General features: G+C 42.0%; 1 protein-coding gene across 3 annotated transcripts in view; it reads left to right on the top strand.

Annotated features, from left to right (window-relative positions):
• The window catches only part of RBPMS (RNA binding protein, mRNA processing factor), a 155,679-nt gene that overhangs the window by 83,986 nt on the left and 53,842 nt on the right, over positions 1 to 17,851 (top strand). The window lies entirely within an intron of this gene.

Raw genomic sequence — 17,851 nt, 5'->3', positions numbered from 1 at the left:
AAGACATTTTGGCTTTGGTTACACAGATGCCTGGATGACAGTTTGTTTCCGGTATGTCAGGTTTTCCTGATGGCTTGTGCAAGTTAGGACTTTTGATCTTAATATTTGTACAGCTTGTGAGTTCGGTGAATTACTTCCAGTGAACAAAACTTTTCAGAAATAGAAGCATCTGGATGGCCTATCTTGGCGCCCCCACCCCCACCCCCCACCAGGCACCATGTCAATGTGTTTCTTATCAATTTTAAAATTTTCTCCCCACATTTTTTTTAGGCTGTTGCTCAAAGTTGTTGAAGAGGCTCAATTAGTAAGATCCCAGCTGGGACTTTTGGATGGGAAATACGCAGGGCTGCCAGATGAGATCATGATCCTGATCTCGTGTTTATCTGTTAAATCTGTTTATCATCGCTTGCTCTTGACTTGGAGAGATTTAAGGCAGCCATTGGGCGTCACTGGGTTGGGGACTTGGCTTATGTCAGTATAGAGCCACTATGATGGGAGGCTCCTGGACCCTTCTCTTTTTCAACTATGTGCCTGGACTTGGGGGTTGACAAACAGCTTAATCCAGCTAGGCGCCACCACCACCCCCCCCACCCCCCCGGCCCCCGGAAGTTTGCAATAAGCTCACCATGGAAGACATAACACCAAAAGTGACTCATAACCCAAGTATGATTTTTCAAAAAGGCGAAGGCTCAGTGTGGTGCTCCGCTCTCTTCGTGATGGCCCTGCGGTTTTAGGTTATTAGAAAACCTTCCCCGGGTGGTACAGCACGTAAAATAAAACTTGTTCTGAAAAAGCAAATCAAGATGCATTTTGTTTAGTTGTGCAGAATTTGTTAGGCTGGTCCCAGTGCAGTGGTGTTTACGACTAATTGATCATGATCGGTTACAGATTCCTTTGTTCCTTCTCCACTCCCACTGCTTCACTTGACTAGCCAAAAAAAAAAAAAAAAAAATTTGTTAAATTTCCAATTAGTATTTGCCTGAAGAAATATGAGATATTTGAATTAACTATTAATAATGGTTTACATAGGAAGCTAGAAAATGCAACACGTAGTAGAAGAAATCCTAAGGAAGTTTGAAGAATGAAAAGTAGCCAGAAATCCTCTCCCTGGGGAGACAGGGAGGGAAGAACCACAGGTTCCTACACACAAACCAGTATGTATTCTGATGACCAGGATATCTGAAGATCTCAAGTTTGCCTAGCTCTACTCTAGATAAAACTGTTAATCAGATAATTACAGGGCTAAGTGAAACTGCTCTCAGAATTTTCATGGTGGCCTCTTTTAAGGGTCTATTTATTTAAACTTCTATCATTTTTAAAATGGTCTCATTTGATCTTGTCCTTTCTCCTTCATGGTTCTCCAGGTATTTCAGAAAATGCTGAGAATCAAATTTGCCACTGTTGTAAATATAAGTAGAAAACATAGTGTTCGTGGAACATGAAGTACAAAGAGTGAGTTATTTACTGACTAGGACTTGTTTTGCTGCTAAGATGCTAAGCCAGTTTTGGAACCAAAAAGTCCTCCCACGTTACTGATGGTTCTGCAGAGTAGCACATTTTGGCACCTTAAAATCACTCTTTGTTGTTCTCTTTTACTTTTTAGTGAATGATGGCACCATCACAATGACTAAAAGCTTCAGAGCTCCCTTTCACACACTGGCTTAATGTTTATGATAATCTATAAGGATCTCAACTTTTTTTGGTACACAAAGCTGAAATCCCTGGTCTTGTTCTGTATTTGGAATGCATTAGAACATCTTAAAACCTTAAGGAGTGGGATAGGACCTAACCTCCTCAAAGTGATATGGGGATGTTTTGATGGGACATATTATTGTTATTTTTTATTAGACAGGGCCTCACTCTGCCTGGGCTAGAGTGCAGTGGTATCCTCATAGCTCACTGCAACCTCAAATTTCTGGGCCCAAGTGATCCTCCTGTCCCAGCCTCCCATGTAATTGGGACTTACAGGCACGTGTCACCACGCCTGGCTAATTATTCTATTTCTAGTAGAGACAGGGTCCTGCTCTTGCTCAGGCGGGTCTCGAACTCCTGAGTTCAAGCAATCCTTCTGCCTCAGCCTCTCAGAGCGCTGGGATTACAGGCTTGAGCTGCTGAGCCTGGCAAATTGTGCCTGGGTGTCTTTCTCCATTTCAAATTCCAGTTGAATCTCTATTTCAAACAAAGACCCCCATATCCATTCATTATAATCTGTCTTAGCTAACAGCCAGTGAGATCCCTGACTTAGGGTTTATTGTACAGACAAGCCTTTCTGCAGAAAGGGAGAAATTCTGCCTCAGCCACGTCGGATCCACTAGTAGGTGGTCTTGTCAGGGATGCATTAGAGTGGAGGAAGAGTGCTGATTTTAACGTCCCTCGGAGGTGAGATGGGTTTCGCTCCACTTTGTTTGGGCTTTCTGTGCAGCACAGGAAGTACTTTACAGTGAACTTCCGAAGTTTGGACTTGACTGTTTACATTCTTTTCAACTAACTCGTGCCTAAGCTCCAAATTCTTGGTTGGAAGGAGCTTGCAAGCCATTTGATGGTCTGTGTTAGAGGTTTTCAAAAACATAGGTTTAAGGAAGAATTTTGCCTTTTTTTTTTTTTTTAATTTGTGTCTGTGTGTGTGTGTGTATGTGTGTGTGTGTGTGTGTGTGTTGTTGTTGTTGTTGTTTAAGACAAAGTCTTGCTCTATGGCCCCAGGTAGAGTGCAGTGGCGTCATCATAGCTCACTGCAACCTTAAACTCCTCAATTCAGGCGATCCTCCTCCCTCAGCCTCCTAAATAGTTGGGACTACAAGCATGTACCATGATGCCCGACTAATTTTTCTATTTTTAGTAGAGTCAGGGGTCTCACTCTTTCTGAGGTTGGTCTTGAACTCGTGAACTCAAGCAGTTCTCTTGCTGAGGCCTCTTGGGTGCTAGTATTACAGGCATGAGCCACTGCACCCGGCCAACCCTCTTTCCTTATATCTGCATTTTTACTGAATTCATCAAAGATTCGCCTCCCACCATGGATTAATTTATCTCTAGTAGTGTTAGTAAGTGATGACTCATAAATAATTTGTATAGATGGCATTCCTTTTTATCCTCAGTAGAGGATATAAAGCTATTGACTTATAAAAATATTTTTATTTTTAAAATGTAATACAGTTTTTCTTTGTAAAGAATTTTCATTGTCTGGTTGTGCACCTTGCAAATCAGTAACTAGATCAAGACTGTGATATCTGTGTGGGGAAAGAAGAAAATCAGTAACTATAGAAGGTACATGTTTTCTCCTTCCTCTTGGTATTTAACTTCATTAACATTACCTACACTTGGTTGTGCATGCCCAGTGAGAGTCTTCGCTGGATGTTGCTGGGTTTAGGGGCTTCATGGGCAAAAAACTGGAGAGCAGAGACAGGGCTGTAAAAATACACTCCAAGGCCTGTTGTGGTCTCTGTCTGATCTTTAAATGGAAGTCTTTTCAAACGGTTTTGGAAAGTTCAGGCAACTGTTTTTTTTCAGGCATAGAGTTTGTTTATGTCAGCCCTGTTTTTCTCTCCTCCCTCCACCTCTTTTTCTTCTCCACCAGCCACTAATAAAAGCTCAAAGTAAACTTTGCAGCATGATCCTTAAAGCATGTACAGAAAGTTAAGACGGGTCCTCAGATGGCCTAACAAGCACTTAAGGTGAAGCTAAAAGAAGAGTATGTTCAGTGCATTCTCTTCGCCTGCCACCTCACAAGTAGGGCTTACTCTCCATATGCTTTTCTACACAAACACAGACACACTCGGTTTTTGTAATTCTGAGACTCTTTATATTACAGAGTGTTAATCATCCAACATTTGTTGTGAGTTCATGTCCACTGTCTTACTTTGCCTGGTATCTGCCTAATACGTGCTGGATACAAAAGCAGGTTTAGCTCCTTTTCAATAATTAGAAGATTCATGTGTGATTATGTATAATTATTTTTTTCCTTAAAAAGCTCACAACATCCTTGGAACACTAGTCCTGATGCCAGTAACCCTTTTAACTTAAAAAAAAAAAAAAAAAAGAAAAAAAAAAAAGAAAAATCTTTTATTTTTAAAGGACCCACTAATAGGATATGAAGTTAGTAACTGTCTCAAAACTCATCCCTTCCCACTTTAATCATGGGTTTTGTACTTAAGCAGAGCATATATGTGGCCTTTATGAATAAAAGTGATGCTCTCATTTTGCTATCACTAGGAAAAGAGATTTCAGATATTTTTAAGTTGTTATTGGTAATGGATTTGCATGTAAACACCTCTGCTTTTTCATCCGATATACTGTCTCACCAAAGGGGAGTATATTTTCTAGACTAGCCTGGTTTAGTAATGTAGACTATGAATGGGGTTGTGATTTCTTTTGTTAGTTTTATTTTCTTTCTTTTCCTTGGTGCCAAACTCACTAGATCATTCTAGCCCATGATCTGAGCTTTACAGAGATGAACCATGTAACCTAGAAATCATTTACATGGTCACGTTGACAAAGTATGGTTTCTACCCTACCTTTGTTTAGGCTATCACTGGTCTCGGAAGTTTTTTTTCCCTAACCCCTAGCCTCCCAGGGATAATCTCTGAAATTTTTGAGGTGACACCGTAAAGCTTTGGTGAAGTACGATGGCGTGCTTGGTTGAGACAGATCCTCTTTGCTGATGTCCCAAATAGGTGAGGGTGGTCATAAACTTTCTCAGCTTTCCCTGGTGTCCAGTAGAGTGACAGACATCAGACTGGAGTGTCTTAGGCTGACATTAAGCAGATGCGGACCATTAAAAGTTTGTTTGTAGGTTTGCCCTAAATCGCAAGATCCTCTCAAGAGTCGAAAACTTAACTAAATTGAAAACTATTGCCTAAGAGCTACTTCCTTTGAAGCTTTCATGTTGAGTACTGTATTAGCAGGGGTTAAAGCATTCGTGCAAAGGGGAAAGGACAGGATGCTTGTCCTGTATGCATTGTCCTAAAAATGAGCCCCCCAAGAGGAGGCAGTAAGGGCTGTACAATGAAAGGGCCTGCTGGCAGCACCAGCCACATTTAGTATTTGTGTCTTAAGGATTCTGAGAGATGCCTTTGTCCCTACCAGAGCAGTTGACCCCTCTCTTCAGTGTAAAAAATGTTAACATCAGGATTCCTGAGTAAAAGAGGACCATCTGCACTCTGGCCTATGTTTCTTCCCATGTAATATTATCTATTTCAAAGTGTCACTGTAAAATATTGCTTTAATGGGTAGCTGACCATGTCTGGCTTGGAGACAACCCCTTCCTATCACTGTCAGGGCCCAAGGCCTTTCAGTCATCCTTTTCAGGGCAGTCTGAGAACATAGTAGCAAAAGTTCAAACAATTATGCCCTCTCAACCCTTTGGAAAATAAACTCTGCTTGACTCTGATTCTGTTGACATGTTAAAGATTGAGTTTATAGCTTCTTCAAAGGCCCCGTCATGACTTTATAGTTATCCTATACAAAGCAGATTCTCCTAGGGCATGGTTATGTACACGGGGGTGGCTGGCTAACACAAAAAAGCAAGTGTATGTTAGTGGAAAAGAAATTAATTTGGCTGGGGTGGATGGTCAAGGCAGATGGAGATCCGGCTGTTGGTCTGCCTAGTTCTCCTGCACGTTATCTGCAGGTACCAGCAAGGCCCCCAAGAGCTACCCAGACTGTGAACGAGCAGAAATGGGGCAAGAGGAGCCAGGAACACACATCAGCTCCCTTGGGGGGGAGGCGGGGGGAATGAAAACAGATGGTGTAAAAGAAAAACCCTCTGAAACTGCACAGGATCAGATTGGACAGCAGCTCGGGTATCCTGCTGCTTCCTCCCAGTTGGGGGAATCTCAAAGCTGAGTGTGACTCTGATCCTTCTTTCACGAGTGGTAGAAGCACCTCTCCAAAAGGCCAAAGGAGGAGAAACCCTGTCAGTCCATGTTTGGAAGAGTTAGCCCCATAGCTGGTAAGCACTGCGCCCCAGGGATTAGTGGTAATCACACACCTGGGCAGTAATCTAACCGTTTATAAGAACTTGTTTAATCTTTACAATCAGCCCTGCAATATATGGGCTGTCCTCATTCCCAGTTTATAGCTGAGGAAACTGAGGCACAGAAAGGGTAAACAACATATCCAAGGTCAACAGTGGAGTGGAATCTAGGCAGTCAGGCTCCAGAGTCCACACACACCATTTAAGCCTCTTACTTGTTGAGGATGTTCCTCAAAAATGATTGTGACCTTGAGTTAGGATGTCTTTTATGATTGTCACTATAATTAATTTCAGCTGATTGTACTCCTAGAGCACTAGTTTTCTTGCTATGTCTGCAAATAAATGGAAGAGGATTGACCATCCAAGACCATCTTCTCCTAGGTGCTTTTCTAGTCTTTTTGAGTTAAGGGAGCAGAAATGAGGGTTTCCCCATTTTGTTGGGGCAGATACATCATTACCCTTAATTTGTAGGTTTCACCATAGGAGTTGGGCTTAGTGTTGGAAGGGTGTGGGTTTGAGCACCACAGTCCATCCACAGGAATGAAAGTGAAACCAAGGATACATTGTATATTAAATGGCCTAGTCACTAGGACATATTATTAAAATCCCTTTATTCCAAGGCCTAGGATGGTTAATGAGGGATGAGATTAGGCTTGTAGTCATTAGTTGATCATGACCAGGATCATTCTGTTACAACACTTAGCTTGTTACAGATTCTGTCTGAGCAGAAATTACATAGTCTTGAAATCAAGGATGAACCTGTGAAAACATTCTAAACTAGACGTCACTAAAACCTTCAAAGCAGGATAAGATTTTGTTGTGTTTTATAGAATGTCAGGTTTAGAAATAAATTTTTTTTTTCTTTCATTCAAGAGGTTAAAAAACAAGAAAAAGGGGCCGGGCACAGTGGCTCACGCCTGTAATCCTAGCACTCTGGGAGGCCGAGGTGGGAGGATCGCTGGAGGTCAGGAGTTCGAGACCAGCCTGAGCAAGAGCGAGACCCTGTCTCTACTAAAAACAGAAAGAAATTATCTGGCCAACTAAAATATAGAAAAAATTAGCCAGGCATGGTGGCACATGCCTATAGTCCCAGCTACTCGGGAGGCTGAGGCAGTAGGATCGCTTAAGCCCAGGAGTTTGAGGTTGCTGTGAGCTAGGCTGATGCCACGGCACTCACTCTGGCTCGGGCAACAAAGCAAGACTCTGTCTCAAGCAAAAAAAAAAAGGGGGGGGGGCACAGGATAACTAGTAAACTAATGCTTCCTGGAAGACTGTTAAGTTAGGCAGTGGAGGAGGGGCAAGGAATTGTGCCCGGACTCATTGCCTAGCGTTAGTCAGAATGGCTCCGTGGCCTTATAAAACAGAAAGGGGTCTTTTTCTTGAAGTATTTTATAGCTATTTTACCAATCGAAAGGGACATGTGTTTTCAAATGATTCTGATTGAAATAAGGAAGACGATGAGTATTGACTGCCACACTAGAAAAAAAAATGTGTTTCCTTGGGGCCCCCATGTTTTATTACAAAAATAGAACTAAAACTTAGAAAACAAAACAATCCTTTCTAATTTAATGACAAAAGGGGTTATTTTTTAATTATTTCCTGTGCGTGAGTTACATGCAACTTGAAAAATAGATCTCACAGCTCCCAAGGTGAAGAGATGTGAGTTGCGTGTGGTTCACAAGGCCCAGAACTCGAAAGTAGCATGAGTTAGATACAACTCACGTGGCAGTCAATGTGTTAAATCGGATTGTTCTAAGGTCAAGCGGGGGCAAGCCCTTGGAGGTGGTTGGATTAAGAAAAAGAACAAGGCGTAATTGGTCTGATGCGGTTTCTCAATGGGCAGTGACCCAGCAGCTCGGGCTGTCGTATTAACAGAGCTGGTGTTTCTGCAAGCAATGCCCTTATTTAGGAAAAGTATGAAATACGGTTTACATCTGATGGATTCTTTCCCTCGCTTGTTCATTCTCTGTTGGAATCCACGTCTACCTAAGTTTCAGCACAATGGAAACTGAACAACCACCTCTATTATTATCCGAAAACAATGTGGTTCTTTGTAAGATAAAGAACCGCACGTAACTGTAATGTCCTCCTACATGCACACCCAGTCGAGAATCAGAATTGAATTTTGATATGGATTCTACCATTGGTATACTGGGAATTTAGACAGATGAATTGATTTTTCTGGAGCTTAATTTTTTCATCTGTTGGGGAAGCTAGTGCCATTTTGGATGAGACAGTTCCTATATTGTATGGACTGTCCTGTTCCTTGTAGGACTTATCCATAGTGACTAATGCCAGTAGGGTCCTCTGTCATTTGACAGCCTCAAAACATCCTCACACATTTCCAGATACCCATAAGGAGCAGGGGCAAGGGACAGTGGAGAGTACATGGTTCAGAACTACTAGAGCAGTTCAGTACAAAAATTGAGTACTAAAATTCTGTGAATTTCATGCTTTATGGTAGCTAACACTCTACTGCTTAGCATCAGAGAACCTGACCCAGTTCTTACTGGCTTCCCACTCTTGAGATTTTTTTAGTCACAGATAGTTGTGTTTTTTAAAAATGTTGAGGGCATTACAAGTTTTCTCTTATGACACATGATAGGTTAATAAGTGGTAGAAAATTTCTACTCATTCATTTTTAACTTAACCTACACACTGTTGTCCCTGAATGTGACCCATGCACTCCACTGTAATAGGTTCCCCACATGTGGGTTTGTATTTGGCCTGTCACTGAGTCATTTAAGGCGCCACCTGAATGTAAAAATTGTTTTCACAGACTCCTGGGGAAGCTTTTTTGCATGTGCTTTGCCTTGAGTCTGTTTCTAATCTGACTGTTTTATGATGCCTGTAGAAGGGAAAGCTGACAATACTAAAAACTGTAAATACATTTCGGTCCCTGTGAGAGCTCAGAATATCTCTATGTATTTACCTCCTAGTTTCTGATAGAAATGACATGTCCATTAATAATTTTCAAAAAACAGTTTATATTTCTAACTTGTGTTTTTAACTCCTAAAAGGTAAAAAAGTCAATTCTTTTGACTTCATTTCCTTTTATACTGTGGAAAGATTTGTGGTCCCTAGGAGATACTTCCTTTCCATGTGACCAAAATGCTCTTTGAAAACAGTAGAAGGCTTTTATTCTTAGCCCTCTTCACAAAATGTCTTAAAATACAACAGCAGAGAGAAATGCAAATCAAAACCACAATGAGATATCACTTCACACCTACTAGGGTGGCTAAAATAAAAATAAAAGGATAGGCAGTAACTAGTGTCTGGCAAGCGTAGAAAAACGGGGATGCATACATTGGTAGAGGGTTGAAATAGTATAGCTGCTTTGGAAAAGTTTGGCAGTTCTTCAAAAGTTAAGACAGTTAACGGCAGTTGCACTCCTGAGAATTGAAAACATATGTTGCCATAAAAACCTGTACACAAGTTTCATGGCAGCCAAGATTTGAAACAACCCAGTGTCCATCGACTGATGAAAGGGTAAACGAAATGTGGTATATCCATCCGATGGAGTATTATTCAGCAGTTAAAAACAGTGAAGTTCTGCTACATTCTGCAACACGGATGAACTGTGAAAACGTTATTCTAGGTAAAAGAAGCCAGTCACACAAGACCATACCCATGATGTCATTTATATGAAATATCCAGAATACATAAGCAAATAGAGACTGCAGGTAAGTTTAGTGGCTGGGGGAAGGGGGTTGGAGGAGAAATGGAGAGTGTATCTATCTATAATAGCACACGATATTTCAGCAGCTTTTTAAAGAAGAGCATTGAGTTTCCAGTTCAATCAATATTAAATAGGTTAAATAGAAATTTAAGTTACAAATAAAACAGACTTCAGTCTTTGGCCACTTTGCAAGGAAGGACTCAGATACAGTAGAATCATGAAGCCACTTCCAACCTCTGAATATCTTGCCCGTGTCTTTCCCACATGCTGTTATGACTGGTAATCTTTTGAGTACGACATGTGCAAGGATAGGTAACAGGAATCAGTCTATCAACTGATTTATTTCCTTGTCCTAGGCAACTGTAGGGGAGGGGGCTGCTCTTGGAGCACTAAGTTTATCGTGGAAGAAGGCAAGATGTTGCTGAGAAGTCCGAATGGTTATTTACTGAAGCCCAGCCAAGCCATGATCTCAGTGAATTTGAATATAAATGCCTTACCAGAACCCCCACACCATCAGCCGAGTATGCGTGACATTCTCTTCTGTTACTCACGAGAATTGAGTTAGTTCCTTCCCCTTGGATACTGTTTCAGGCACTGTTTACAGTAATCAGCAATGTTGGTTCAACTCTTTTGTTTAATGCTTGGTCATTCTTGATCATTTGAAAGGAAATCATTTTACCACCCCATCCCCCAATCCCACTATAAGGTCTGATGTCGTAGGCCTCCCAAGAAAGACATAAGAAGTTGTCAGAATTCGGCCTCAGTGAATCAGAAAGGCCAGCAGTGGTTCCAGGTAGATCAGCTACCTCCTGTTGAAGCTCCAAACCTTAAAGGATCTAATGGCAGTTGAGGAAGTAGCCCTCCGGGTATTACTGGGGTCTGTGCCTGGGGAGACCTGAAGAGGCTTTATCACTGCCCCAACTCTCAGAGGATCTGGATTTTTACAACCAGAGTCCAAGATAAGGAGGGTGGCCTGGAGGAAGGGGAGATAAAGCAAGATCAAGTACTGAGATTAATCAGATTATGAGGTCGAGGTCCAAGAGGGATTAGTGGTGAGTTTGACCTTGGCTTGAGAGTTTCATTGACCTCATGACTTCATAAAGGTTAAAAGATTGGTAAGGCCAGGGAAGAACTGAGCAGATTATCATGAAAGAAAAATGGATTTTCATCCATTTGGATCTTACTGTACTGTATATAGTTCTGGTGATAAATTATTTCCATTCTGTATTAGAATGAGTTGTCAGAACCCTATAACATAAGCAGAAGGCATTTATTTCTCCTCTTAAGCATCAACACCTGGCTAGGCTGGGGTTCTGGACCCCCATATTCCTTTCAGCGGAAGTGGGTTTTCATTTGAAGTTAGATGTGGAGAAACGAGCAGTAGAAAGGTTACTATTACAGAACCAACGGGGAAAGTCTTTCAACTTATTAGGTTAAATCTTATGATATTGCTGCTACCTTACTATTTTTTATCCTGCTGGGAAAAAAGGCAGTTTCATCTAGTTCAATACACGTGTCTCAGATCCACTGGATGCTAGATCAGGAAAGACTGTATGAAACTGAAGGAGATTCCGATAGGAAACTCTTAAAGTAGTCAGTGGCTTGTGGCTGTCTCCCAGGGGAGAGCAGAGACCACTGATGGTGGAGTGCGTGGTAGGGGTGCTGTGCTTCTCAGAGTTTCCTGTGGTTTGCCGTAATGCAGTAGTGTTCTTAAAATTTTGAATTTGCCCATGTTGGGGACCTTGCAAAGGCTTTCTGTGACCAGGATTGACTAGGAAAAGCCAGGCATTGAGTGTAACTCAGCCTCCGGAATGTCCCCTTCCCACGGCCCTGGCTTTAAACATACATGACTCTTACAGCAGTGTTTATTACATCAATTTTAGCTTCAATTATCTTTTAACCTCTTTATTTTAAAATTTCAACATATTTCTTTTAAAAAATTAAATACAATAAATGACATTAAAAACTTTGGAGGCCGGGCACGGTGGCTCACGCCTGTAATCCTAGCACTCTGGGAGGCTGAGGCGGGCGGATCGTTTGAGCTCAGGAGTTCGAGACCAGCCTGAGCAAGAGCGAGACCCCTGTGTCTACTAAAAACATAGAAATTAGCTGGACAACTAAAAATATATAAAAAACTAGCCAGGCATGGTGGCACATGCCTATAGTCCCAGCTACTCGGGAGGCTGAGGCAGGAAGATTGCTTGAGCCCAGGAGTTTGAGGTTGCTGTGAACTAGGCTGACTCCACGGCACTCTAGTCTGGGCAACAGAGTGAGACTCTGTCTCAAAAAACAAACAAACAAACAAAAAAACCTTTGGATTACTGAGAAGCTTCTTTGAGGAGGTTTGGTATCTCCTGAAGTTGCAGCATGTGGGGAGAGGAGTTGAAATTCTGGGTCCTCAGCTTTGTAGTCAGTATTCACAATACTTATCCGTAAATGGGTAAACAGAAAGATCAACTTTGACTTTTATTTTTTCCAAGAACCTATGGAGAAGAACTTTAACTTTTAAAGTGGTAAAACAGTTTTCCTTGCTTTACAAGGGTAGGGAGAGACTCCAAATTGAATACAAAGAAACAGAAGAATCTGACTATATTTCAAATGAATAACACAACCACATCGAAGGTGGGGGGAATGGGGAAAATAACCCAATTAATTATTAAGTATACATATTGGCTATACACCTTAAGGTTAAAGACAAAAAACCAAATAAATACTGGATTATAGTTAATAGGTTTGTTTTCTATAGTGGTATTGATTAGCATTTCTGAAACTACTTAATGTGCATTCTTGTATTGAGCAAATAAATGAATGTGTAATGGACAATGAGAGCTAGGATTCTCACTGTCACAGGAAGGAGTTACAAGTATGCAAAGGAGAAGGCTAGAATTAACCCAGTGCTCTTAGATTGGAATTGGAGCTACGAGGATGAACTTGAATATATCTACAGATATTTTTAATATATGTAAATGATGTAGAGAAATAAACATGAATGAGCGTTTACTCTGGGACCCTTTGAACAGTAAAAAATAATAGTAGTAGTAAATTATAAACCATAGAATAAAATATAAATTGGTAACTCAGTACTGATGTAAATGAATAATTAATAAACAGCAGAAGGGAAAGTTTTTCCATAGAAAAGTCAAACTTTAAGTAGAAAACCGATATGCTGTGTATAAAAGGAATAATCAGATTATCAAGGCATCATTTGGCCACCACAATGGTAATGATTTCTTCAGGTAAGAATCACTGAATGATGTTAAAACTGGTAGATTTGATGAGCTATGAGATATTTATATAGTCTGAAAATATCTTTCTATAACATACTTATTAGTTAAGGATAAACATAGTAACCTTACAGTCGAGAAATTTGGCAAGTGATCAGAGTTAGCATCACTAGTAACAGGACAAGAATGACACGTGCTTCTTGACATGATGAACTGAGCAGAACGCACATCCCATCTCTGATATTCCTGCCAAAAATGTATAACCTGAATCTAAATAAGAAAAAAATTAGATAAACCCCAATTTGATGGCCATTCTACAAAATAAACATCCTGTACTCCCTGAAAATGTCAAGGTCGCAAAAGATAAGGAATGAAGAACTCTTCCGGGTTAAAGGAGACTGAAAAAGATGGTGACTGAATGCTATGTATGATTCTGGATTAGACCCTCAATCCGGAAGACAAAAGGAGATGTTCTTGTTTTTAAGAAATCAAACTGAAGTAAGATGTAAAGAGGCGGCATGCCTGCGACTTAATCAGTTCAGGGAAAAAGCTGTGGGTATATATAGGTGTGTGTTGGGGGAGGGGAGAGAGAGGGAACAGGGAAGAATGATGTAGCAAAATGTGGTTATAAATGTCATCATCTGGGAAATCTGGGCAAAGGTTGTACAGGAATTCTTTGTACCATGCCTGTAATTTTTCTATAAATGGAGGCCAAGGTGGGAGGACTTGAGGCCAGGAGTTTGAGATCAGCCTGGGCAGCATAGTGAGACCCTGTCTCTACAAAAAATTTTAAAATTAACTGGGCATGGTGATGTGTATACCTGTAATCCCAGCTACTCGGGAGGCTGAGGCAGGAGGATCCCTTGGGCTCAGGAGTTGGAGGCTGCAGTGAGCTGTGTTGGCACCACTGATCTCCAGTCTGGGCAACAGAGCTAGACCCTGTCTCAAAAAACACAACTGGTTGAGCGCTGCTTGCCAAGGTGTCTACTGTTGTGCTCTGGCTTTGCTAGCCCTCCAAAGGAAAACTGTTACTCTACCTCTCTATTTTGTTAACTCTATTGGATTTTATGAATTACACATATTTGTAAATATTTCAACCACGACAAAATTGTAGAGAAGTCTCCCTGCCCCCCACCCCCACCAGGTTAACTGCTGTTAACAGGTTGGTTGTGTCATACACATTCCTGGACTTACACAGATAACTGGACACGCACATGTATGTATACCGTCTTGTCTTCCCTGGATGTCCCTGCTACTAAACACTGTTGAGTATCTTTTTTTTTTTTTTTAACCTAGCCATGGACGTCTTTCTCAGCATGAATGTATAGCTCTGCCTCATTCTTCCCCAGTCTTTTCTCTAAATGAACGATTCTATTGTCCCTAAAACTCATCAAGGACTAATAAGCTGGCTTTAATGGTAGAACCATTTGTAAGGACATTGGGACAGCTGCTAGCACACAGAATTCAAGTGCTCTGGGGGTTTTTTTTTGGTACCAAATAATACTCTCTCAGGCATACCCCAGTGACACGAGTTCGGAGACCTTTTCTCTACTGAGAGGCTAGTAAGGTGACTCAGCTCCAGCCACTTCCATTTTCTGTGTCGCTACACTCAAAGGTGAAATCCCCAGAAGAGAAAACATGTTTGGTCACTTTGAGCAGCCTCTGTCCCTTTCCATAGTCAGCGGTGGACAAGGACAGCAAGGACACAGAATGCAGAATTCTGTGCTGACATTGACCCCTAGGTGCCCTTCCCAAAGCAGCACTGTCGGAGCAGCCTCCTCACCCTGACTTTCCCTTCCCACAGCTGCTCTGATTGTTTCCCGTCTGGTCTGTTCCAGGCTCTTCATTGAGTCTATCCTCCCTGCCACCTCTAGAGTTACCCTTGACCACCATGGTTCTCCAACGTGGTCCCGACACGTGGTCCCACGTTTCCTGGGGATTTGTTACAAATGATCATACTATTCCCCCATTTTAAAAACTTAATGGCTCAGCCAGTACACACACTCCAAAGTCCTCACTCATGGCATAAAAACCCCTTTGTGATCTCAGCCCAGTCTGCTTGGACAGCCGTCCCCCCCAAACACACCCTGTCTGCATCCTGTCACACAGCAGTTTGCTGAGCCCTTTCCTGGCCTGCCACCTGGTGAACTCCTGTCCCATCCCTTCCTCTGTGATGCCTGCCCTGGCCCCAGCCAGGCCCCTTGTTATCATGAAACTGCCCTGGACTCCCAAGTGTACCGGACTGACAGGGATACGTTATTTGTTGACAGTGTCCTTTATCTCCCAGAGTTTGCCCTTAGGTAGGGAATCAGCCTCTTGATCCCATGGAACCTGGGTGGGTTGAGGCTGCTGGCTGTCCCCATAGCCAGTCACACTGGGTTGTGAGTCACCGTGTAGCCTCAAATCAGTATGTTGATATGCAGAAATGTTCCCTTCTGCTCCATGTAACATTTGCATTGGGAAGAGAAAGGTTGAAAGGTTCTGTGATTCTGAGAGAAGAGTTTTGGTGAATTATAAGCAAGAGAGGAGAAAAGGTTGATTTTTGAAATCAGCCTTCCACTTAGCGCTTATCTTACCCTGACAGCATTTAACGTGAAGTTACTGTAGCCAGAGAAGAATCTTCCTAGGCTTTAATTAAAAGCACAAGGGATTTTGTTTCATGTCTCCTTCCTCTCTTCCTCTTTCTCATCTTATTATTCTCTCTCTTACTCGCCTTCACTTCCCTGCTCTCCCTTCCCCTAGCCCCTCTTCCTCCTCCTCTTCATCATCCTTTAACATTTCAGTGTTTCTGGCTTGGCTAATCCCTATGGATAGAAACTTAGCCCGGCAGGATATTGATTACCAAATATGGCATTGCTGCTAAAGATGTTAGAGGAATGTGGCTCGAATTCTAAGCCTCTGGCCTCTGAGTAAGCTGCCAAACAAATTAGGTCATTTTAACTTCTAAGCTTGCTTTTTTTTCTTTCTTTCTTTTTTTTTTTTTTTAATAAGGATGCTGGAACTTTGATTTGGAACATGATGTTGATGTTATTTTAGCTCAAATGGGAGGAGGGGGATGAAGAAGGGGGCAGGGAGTGGGGGAGACTCAGTTCAGCATGTTTTAGGACCTGAGCCACCAGCCCTGGCTGTGTAAGAGGCCGGCACGTGGCGTGGAGCCTTGGTTGGTTCTGGAACATCAGTGCAAGAGCTGAGGCAGAGAATGCAGATGTGCAGCCTCGTTATCTGAACGTGGGAGCTCCAGGGAACTGCCAGTGGTCCCAGGATACTCTCTTGAGTGCCACCCTCAGTGGCCTGGGCCACAGCACTCACGCTGTTGTGAGCTCAGATTTAGGAGAGTTGCTTCTTCACGGAAAGGTTGGTCAAGTTCAGTGCCAGGCACGTTGCTGTTGGGTGTGTCTGAGGGGGGGTGATGTGCACGTCCGAGCCCTTCCTCGACGTACCTTGCAGTGATCGCTGGGGACTGTGCTTGTGCCCCAGCAACGACCGCAGCTCTTCAGGCCCATATTTGGAAATATTTATTCTGTCGTGACATTAGCTTTGTTAGGATAAAATGCTATTTGGAAATATTTATCCTGTCATGACATTAGCTTTGTTACGATGAAATGCTTTTAAGTGGAAGCTGATAGAAGTAAATACTGCTTTAGAATGCAGCTATGTTTTTTCCTTATAATGTTTTTGGCAAGATGATACTGAGGTTTCCCAAACTTAAAAAAAAAAAAAAAAAAAGGGACCAGTTAAAGAAAATTTCTTTTTCTGTTTTATAAAACCGACACCTCTTGTCACTTGGTTGTGTTGGTTAGGTCTACACGGGGGATCTTCCCCTGCCTTTCTCTATTGGTGGTTCTTCTCAGAGAATGAATAAATCAGGCTCACAAAGAAGTTCCACCCCGTCCAGGACTGCCATGGGTCAGGGCTCTGTGGGTTTTGTTGTACCTCCCTGGGGACCTCTCTTTCCTTCCCCTCATTTTCTCTTAGTGCCGTCCCCATCCAGGCACAGGCTCCCCCTAGCACCCTTGAAGCTGAGCCTGTGAAGTTCAGAGGCATTTATCCTGGTCTACAGAGTAAGAGTTTCTTACTTTGTTGGAAATTGTTGTTCTTTTTCTTCAAGTTAGTTAAGAAGAAAGGAGGGCTCTGGGGCCCTGAGACCCGCATATGTGACGTGTACATCCAGAATACACCATAAAGACAAACGTGGGACCTTAGTCTATTCTGGATGCACATTCAGGCTCTTTTCTGGGATGGCTTTTTTTTTTTTTTGGAGATGAGTTCTTGCTGTGTTGTCCAGGCTGGTCTTGAATTTCTGGGCTCAGGCAATCCTCTAGCCTCAGCTTCCTGAGTATTCTGAGTAGCTGGGATTATAGGTGCACTGCAGTGCCAGGCTTGGGATGTTGGTTGACACTATTGTTGGGTGTATAATTGATAGCATTGGTCATAATTATTGGAAGGTCCTTCATTATGCTTAGTAACAAAGGCATTCTTAAAAGGGAAGGTTCCAAAATGGACTTGTTTTGTCTTGCCCTAAATCTTGTCTTTCACGGTGTTTGCGATTTATTTTACTGAACATGGTTTGTTTTACGTAAACTATAACAGTAGGGTCAAAAGGTGATTGAAATTATTATCTCTTTGGCTGATATAATCCTTTGCCTTTCCGTGTCACTAGTAAGCCAGCTATGGTCAAGATCAGAATTTGACTACATCAAGACATTTAGATTTTATATAAACTTATAAGCTAACTGGAATCAAATGATACGGGTTGTATTGAAATCTTACAGTGGTTTAATTCCTGTCTTTCCGATTAACATGGAGTACTTGTGTTACCTTTATAAAGCTCTGCAGTTCGAAAGAGATGCGAATCTTTTTCTCCATTTATAGGTAATGAAACTAAAAGCATGGACATCCTTCGTTCTGGAAGGAGATGAAAAAAATAAATAAAAGCATCGAGGAATCATGTTCTTTTAAGTCAGAGCCCAGGCCCCTTAG

The sequence above is a fragment of the Lemur catta genome, chromosome 22 (assembly GCF_020740605.2).
Source record: "Lemur catta isolate mLemCat1 chromosome 22, mLemCat1.pri, whole genome shotgun sequence".
Classification (NCBI taxonomy): Eukaryota; Metazoa; Chordata; class Mammalia; order Primates; family Lemuridae; genus Lemur; species Lemur catta.
Note: the sequence above shows the minus strand (reverse complement) of the source record. Positions and strands in the feature narration are given on the sequence as shown.